Genomic DNA, 7,634 nt, shown 5'->3' with positions numbered 1-7,634 from the left:
AAATATGTTAGACATATGTTAAAAAGGAGAACATGGGGCTTGGAATGTGGTTTAGTGGTACAGTGCTTGCCTAGCATGCATGTAGCCCTAGGTTCAATTGCTCAGTACCACATAAACAGAAAAAGCCAGAAGTTGCCCTGTGGCTCAGGTCAAAGGGTACAAGACTTGTGCAAAAAAGAAGCTCAGTGACAGTGTGCAGGCCCTGAGTTCATGCTTCAGGACTGCCAAAAAATAAAAAGAGAGAACATGTCAATAATGAATGAGGGAGGGATCCAGAAACCAAATTCCTACTGAATATTTTCTCTATTTCAATATCATTCCAGAGAGAAAAATTAGGCATAAAGATGGTCCAGAAAGAACAAACCTCATGAAGTAATACAAGATTTAAAAAAAATATATGGAACGCTTCACATATTTGCATGTCATCCTTGTGCAGGGACCATGCTAATCTCTGTATTGTTCCAATTTTAGTATATGTGCTGCCAAAGCGAGCACTACAAAAAAAAATTTTTTTACTGCAACTGGCCTGTAGAGACAATCCATCAGACTTAATTGTGACTTGCAATAGCACAAGAGCTCATTGTAATAGCACAAGTGCTATCTGGATATTATGTATGGGTCCTGAGCATTGATAAGAGCCTAGGTGCTATTCCTATTTTTTTCCTCAAGAATATTACTCTATTACTTAAACCACAGCCCCATTTCTGACTTTTCTGGTGAGGAAATGGAGATAAGAGTGTCATGGACTTTTCCTGGCTCACCTGGCATAACATTGGGATAACATTGGGATAACACCTGGGATAATATTAATAATGTTATCCCAAAATCTCAGCATTCTGAAGAGCTAGAGTTATAGTTATGAGCCATTAGTACACAGAGAAGTATTTCTTTTTCAGTGGAATGAATTAAGAATACAGATTCTTAAGGAAAATTCACCCTCAGTACTAAGTAAATCATCAAGAACAGTTCACGTGGATACACACACACACACACACACAAGCACACAAGCAGACACACAAACCCACATAAACGTCTCAGGAATCTGTATCTCTTTCCCCTAAAGAGTAGTATGGTCTAATGGGCAAACTGTGGTGTCACAGTCATGTAATCCCAGATATCAAGAGGTAGAGGTATAGGAGTATGGGGTACTGAGAATGACTTGGGTGAGGTTAGCACAAGATCCTATATTAAAAGCAAACTGAAAAAGAAAGAAAAAGAGTTGGGTGCATGTAGGCACAAGTGGCAATTTATGTGCCTAGTAAGTTTAAGGCCCTCAGTTTAATCCTCACTTCCATGAAAAAGACAAAAAGAATAAAATCTCAGTCCATTTTGTCATTGTTTAAAATCAATTAAGCTGTATACTTCATGAGGAATATAAGGTCTATTTCAAGCCTAATAGTAGTAGCTGGATAGTCTATATAGCATGGTAGCACATGGGACAAGGCCCTGTAGGTGCATCATATCACAGAGGATCTCAGCATCATGGTATGTGCTAGAATGACAGGGAGTAAGGGGCATAGGTTGCTTTTAACAACTGATAACAGTGATAACGTTAGTCCCTTGAGAGTTGATGAGATAATATTTATCCATTTATGACTGAAACATCTTTTAAAGGTTCTACTTCCTGACACTGCTACATTGATAGTTAAACTTCAGTATGAGCTTTGATGGTGACAGACCATTAACAGGCTTCTGACAGAGGCAGGTGAGACCATTGGAAGCCAAGGACGATAATACAACTAGGCACCTTGGACAACTGCTTCCATCTCATTGATTCGGATATTTCCTGTATTTGGCGCCATCTCACAGTCAAGATCCATCAAGTCCATGTCTGTTCCATGTGCCAGTTTCAGTTATGCTGAGTGTTATATAAACCACTAGACAATAGGGAGAAATAGGATGGAGATAGGCACAAAAATGTAAGTTTGGCATTCTTCTTGGCCCTTAAATAACATTAAAATATTTATGTAGGTAAGTCACGAGAAAGCTCTATGTCATTATAAAATACATATAGCCATATAATAACTACTCTATCACCCTGAAAGATACCTTGTAGAACAGCTTGTTTACACATAACACAGACACTCCTATGAACACAAAAGATGGAAAAAACAAACAAGTTCCGGTTTACAAAAGTAATTGTCAACCTCAGAGTCAAAGCAGACACCCTGAAAACAGTACTGGAAAGAATAGGAGAAACACTAGGTCTCCTTGGCACAGGTCAAAATTTCCTTAATAGAGACCCAGAAACACAACAAATCATAGAAAGGTTGCACAAATGGGATTTCATGAAACTGCAGAGCTTGTGCAAGGCAAAGGACATAACTAGCAAAATCCATAGAAAGCCCACCGATTAGGAGAAGATTAGCAATACAACAGACAAGGATCTCATATCTAAAATGTGCTTGGAACTCACAAAAATAAATCCTCCAACAACAAATCCTCAAAGAAACAACTGCGCATTAAATAAGTGGGCTAAAGACTTAAAGAGAAACTTCTCTGAAGAGGAAAGAAGATGGCCAATAGACACATGAAGAAATGCTCAATATTTCTAGCTATAAAAGAAAAGCAAATCACCAAAATTACTCAAGCTGATTTAAAATTTGGCAAAGGAGCAGGGTATAAAAATAACCGTCAAAAATCAATGGCTTTTCTGTATGCCAATAATGAGAAAAGCGTGGTTGAAATCAGGAAAGCAACCTCATTCATAACAGCACCCCCCAAAAAATACCTAGGAATTAATTTAACCAAAGAAGGGAAGGACCTCTATAATGAAAACTTTAAAAACCTGAAAAGGAAAATCAAAACAGAACTTACAAAGTGGTAAAACCTCCCATGTTCCTGGATTGGAAAGATCAACATCGTGAAAATGGCAATACTTTCCAAGGGTTTCTACCAATTTAATGCAATACCTATCAATATTCCAACCCCTTTCTTCAACGAATTAAAACAGGCTATCCAAAAATTCATATAGAACAATAAAAAACCCAGAATAGAAAAAAATATCCTTAACATAAATAACAGTGATGAAGGAATATCAATACCAAATTTCAAACTCTACTACAAAGCCATCGTAATTAAAACAGCTTGGTACTGGCACAAGAACGGACATCAGGAACAATGGAATAGAGTTGAAAAGGCAGAAATGAATGTACAGACATATAGCTACCTAATCTTCGATAAGGGAGCTAAAAAAATAGAATGGAAGAAAGCCTCTTAAGTAAATTGTGCTGGCAAAATTGGTTAATCACTTGTAGAAAACTTAAGCTAGATCCTTATATATCGATCTGCACCAGAATCAACTCCAAATGGATCAAAGCCCTCTGAGTCAAAGCAGACACTCTGATGGAATAGGATGGAATAGGAGAAACCCTAGGTCTCCGTGGCACAGGCCGAATTTTTTTTTTAATGGAGACCCAGAAACACAACAAATCAAAGAAAGGTTGGACAAATGGGATTGCATGAAATTGCAGAGCTTCTACATGGCAAAGGACATAGTTAACAAGATAAATCGAAAGCCTATGGATTGGGAAAAGATCTTCACTAGCCATTAAACAGACAAGGGTCTCATATCTAAAATATACCTGTAACTCAAAAAATTAAATCTCCCAACAACAAATCCTCAAAGAAACCACTTCTCCATAAATAAGTGGGCTAAAGACTCAAAAAGAAACTTCTCTGAAGAGAAAAGAAGGATGGCCAATAGACACATGAAGAAATGCTCAACCTCCCTAGCCATAAAAGAAATGCAAATAAAAAGAACAGAAATACCATCTCACCACAGTTAGAATGGCTATAATCAAGAATTCTAATAACAACAGATGCTGGAGGGGATGTGGATAGAAGGAAAACTTACCGTATTGTTGTGGGAGTGTAAACGTGTTCAACCACTTTGGAAAGTTTATGGAGGTTCTCAGAAGACTCCACATAGAGCTGCCCTATGACCCAGAACTACCACTTTTGGGCATTTACCCAAATGTTCACAAACAAGATCATACTAATGCTACCAGCAAGACTATGTTTATTGCAGCATTATTTACCATAACTATGATATGGAACCAACCCAGATACCCTTCAGTTGATGAATGGATCAAGGAAACGTGGTATATATACACAATTCCATGCCTCCATAGAATTTCTTTGTCCCATTTGTTAGGAAATGGAAAGACTTGGAACAAATTATATTAAGTGAAATAAGCCATACCCAAAGAAACATAGATCCCATGGTTTCTCTTATTGCAATAACTAGTATATGTCTGAGAAAAGCAGAAATTTTTAGACAAGTTGATGTTAGGCGAAATGAACCCCAAGATAATATTTTTCTTTCTTGTGATAGTTTCCAACATATTTATAAATTGATTTCTTTGTTGCTTTGTATGTACCTCCCCCATGGTATAACTCCTGTTTTCACTGCATTTGATTCTGGTATCCTGCATCTTGTATATACATTTTTCTAATTTGGAGAGGGTAAGGGAAAACACAAAATGCTTAAATAGGGATACAGGTTGCCCTATGGTAAAAATGCAATGTACAAGACCCTACGTTGAAAACAAACATTAGAACTTCGGAGGTGGGGAGAATACTCATGGAGGTGGGAGAGAAGGAATGGTAGGGGAAAAACAAAGGAGGAGGCAACAATGCTTGATAGGAAATATACTTGATAGGAAATTACCTTACTCATTTAATTGTAACCCCTCTGCACAGCATTTTTTTATAATAAAAGACATACAAAAATTAATTCAATTTATGATTATGGGCCAGTACTAGGATTTGAATTTATGGGCCTTCCACTTACTTTCACACTTCAAACTGGGATATCTATTTGTCTTTATTTATTTATTTTTTAAAATCAGGAATGCTTCACAAATATTCGAGTCATCCTTGCACAACGGGCATGCTAATCTCTGTATTGTTCCAATTTTTGTATATGTGCTGCCAAAGTGAGCAATCTTTAAGTTTTTGTTAATCTTTTTTTCAAGGATAAATCTAATAACACTGTCCCCTAATTTTGTATAAAATAAGTTTTAGACATATATTTCATATGTAATATATTTGTGAGATATATACATACTATTTATCTGCAGGAGTTGGGCACACTGCAACAATTGAAGGCACTGATTTAATTTCACTGCTGTCATTCTATTTTAAGACTTTTTAAAATCAAAACATAGATGACCATGATTTCATCGAATGTCCTGTCCAATATTGATTTGTGTGTATCAGGCAGGCTGTACCTCATGTCACACAAGAGTGCAAGAATAATAGGGTTTAGCTCATTACATAGGGGCTTATCAGGACATAGGAAATATCCCTCAATTTGGTTGAGCTGATCTCCATTGTTTGTTCTATACTATGCCTCTGCTTTGGCTCTGCAGTTTACCATTTCAAGATGATATTTTGTTCTTTTGGGGACAGATGAATGGAGAAATGTACGTGGCCTCCATGACAATTACCTCTATCTGGTTAAAATTCATACTTTCAAATGGGATATTTGTCATCCCTGTAGAATACAAATGAGGACTCCCAAGCACCAGCTATCTACTTTGCAGCCATTGTAATTTTCATGGAAGCACTATTTTATAGGGACAAAATTAAGGTACCAAATACGTCCTTCAGCAACTACCCTTGGGAAATCCTTATGCTCATGCCAAAGTCATTGAACTTCACATTGCCTTTGTCATCCAACACGATGTTATTGGATTTAATGTTTCAGTCATTTTCAGTTTCATTAAAGTAATGCACAGTCCTCACAATCTGTTTGAATAAACTCCTGACTTCATTCTTGAATAGGCGGTATGATTTTCACATTTGTCTAAGGAGGTCTCTGGATGGCCAGTTCCACTACCAAGTATTTGTGCTCATCCATTTCCCTCACCTGATATAACCTGATCATGTGTGGGTGATGGAAAATCTTAATAATGTCCATCTCATTTAAACATTTTTTGTGGGTCCTGGGGCTTGATCTCTGGGCCTGGGCACTGTCACTGAACTCTTCAGCTTATGTCTACTGCTCTACCACTTGAGCCACAGCACCACTTCCAGCTCTTTCTGTTTATGTGGTGCTGAGGAATCGAACCCAGGGCCTCATTTATGTAAGGCAAACATCTACCACTGAGCCACGTTCCCTTCCTGTCCATCTCATTTTTGATTTAACAATTGTTGAAATCTCATCTTCAGGATTATTTTCACTACAACCTTATTGACTACGAGGTGGTGCTAGGCCAAATTTACATAGCCATAGCTTCCATAGTCAATGATTTCCTCCTTCATGGTATATTGTTCAGGGAAAATCTTCTCCTGCCATAGCTAATTATCACCTTCAAACTGTCTTGTTCAGTGAAAATCTCCTTCTCTGAAGAGCTTGAGGATAATTCATTATGTTCTTCCATCTTTCTGTGAAGATGCCAAGGAGTAAATCTACCTAAACTTAGCTAAGAAAATAAAAACCCCAGAGCAATAACCTAAAGGAAACTGTCAATGTAGCACTCAGTCCAGCAGGTCACTAGGAACTCTCAGCAATGTAATGGACTACAGAGACCACTCACAATGGTTGCAATGGACCAATCACAGCTTGGAATGAACCCACTGGATCTTCTGGTCTTGTGCCTGGAGGACTGTTGCCAAGGTTTCCACAGGGATGTGAGGTGCACAGAGTGATGCCACTGGTGCTGCAATGGCAGTGTTGCAGGAACTTCAAGTCTATCAGAAAGTGCCATCTGTCCTTGTTGGCTTCAAGGTCCTAGGGTTGCTCCCAAATATTTTGTCCTTGAGTAGTGTCCATGTCCTTATGTCTGCTCCTGCCAGAACAGTGAGCATGTGCAGGAGCATACATCAACCAGTGGCTTCTATTCACTATATGTGCAAGTCTTGAAACTTGCTCCAACAATCTAAAAACAAAGTGGAATCCTATGTATTCCTAGATGCAGGGGACACATAATGAAGAGTTCAATTGGAAACTTTTCTTGACAATAAAGAGAAAATTCAAACAAGTTGTTAAAGTATAAGAGGTGTCCCTCTTTGTTGAATTAGAACCTTCTTGCACAACTGCTTAAAATAATATTAAAGTCCTTATTTGTTATGGACTTGATTTAGTGTTTTGGTATCATATAATAAATAATTTTTGATCTTTAAAAAGTTGTAATATCAGTATGAACTTTGGTGTTTTTTAATGGAATCCAAGATGAGGCCCATAGCTCTTGAGTAGATCTAAAACAATATCACATTCAACAATAGCATGTGGTTGAAAGTAGGGAAGTAGAACCAGCCTACTGTAAAGTGACTATTGTCAGGATGAATCTTCTGTAGAAATACTGTATTTTTTTTCCTTTTCAGTATTTACTAATAAAATACATCCATGTATTAATGGCAAGAAATTACTACTTTAATATAAATTATGTTCTCTATTCAGCTCAGTGAATTTTGACAACTATTTAATTATGTAATACTAAGAGTCCCCTTATAAAGTCAAAAAATGGGCACTTTTGTCATTTACATTAAAATGCAAAGAAAATAAGTCCCAGGAAATTTTATACTTAGGTGGATAATGGAAAACAGCTGTTTTCTCACTCAGAACTTAAATCCAATAGGGTACTTCATGGCATCCATAATCTGAAAAGCTGCTCTAACTTTTGGCT

General features: G+C 37.3%; 2 non-coding genes across 2 annotated transcripts; both read right to left on the bottom strand.

Annotated features, from left to right (window-relative positions):
* Positions 1-391: 391 nt before the first annotated feature.
* Positions 392-495, bottom strand: LOC138807569 (U6 spliceosomal RNA). Its single transcript, XR_011366204.1, has one exon. It is a non-coding gene; the product is annotated as a U6 spliceosomal RNA (small nuclear RNA).
* A 4,349-nt stretch (positions 496-4,844) lies between these two features.
* LOC138807452 (U6 spliceosomal RNA) lies at positions 4,845-4,948 on the bottom strand. The gene has a single exon (XR_011366155.1). It is a non-coding gene; the product is annotated as a U6 spliceosomal RNA (small nuclear RNA).
* Positions 4,949-7,634: the final 2,686 nt, after the last annotated feature.

Source organism: Dipodomys merriami, unplaced genomic scaffold (assembly GCF_024711535.1).
Source record: "Dipodomys merriami isolate MVZ:Mamm:240054 unplaced genomic scaffold, mDipMer1.0.p SCAF_101, whole genome shotgun sequence".
NCBI lineage: Eukaryota > Metazoa > Chordata > Mammalia > Rodentia > Heteromyidae > Dipodomys > Dipodomys merriami.
Note: the sequence above shows the minus strand (reverse complement) of the source record. Positions and strands in the feature narration are given on the sequence as shown.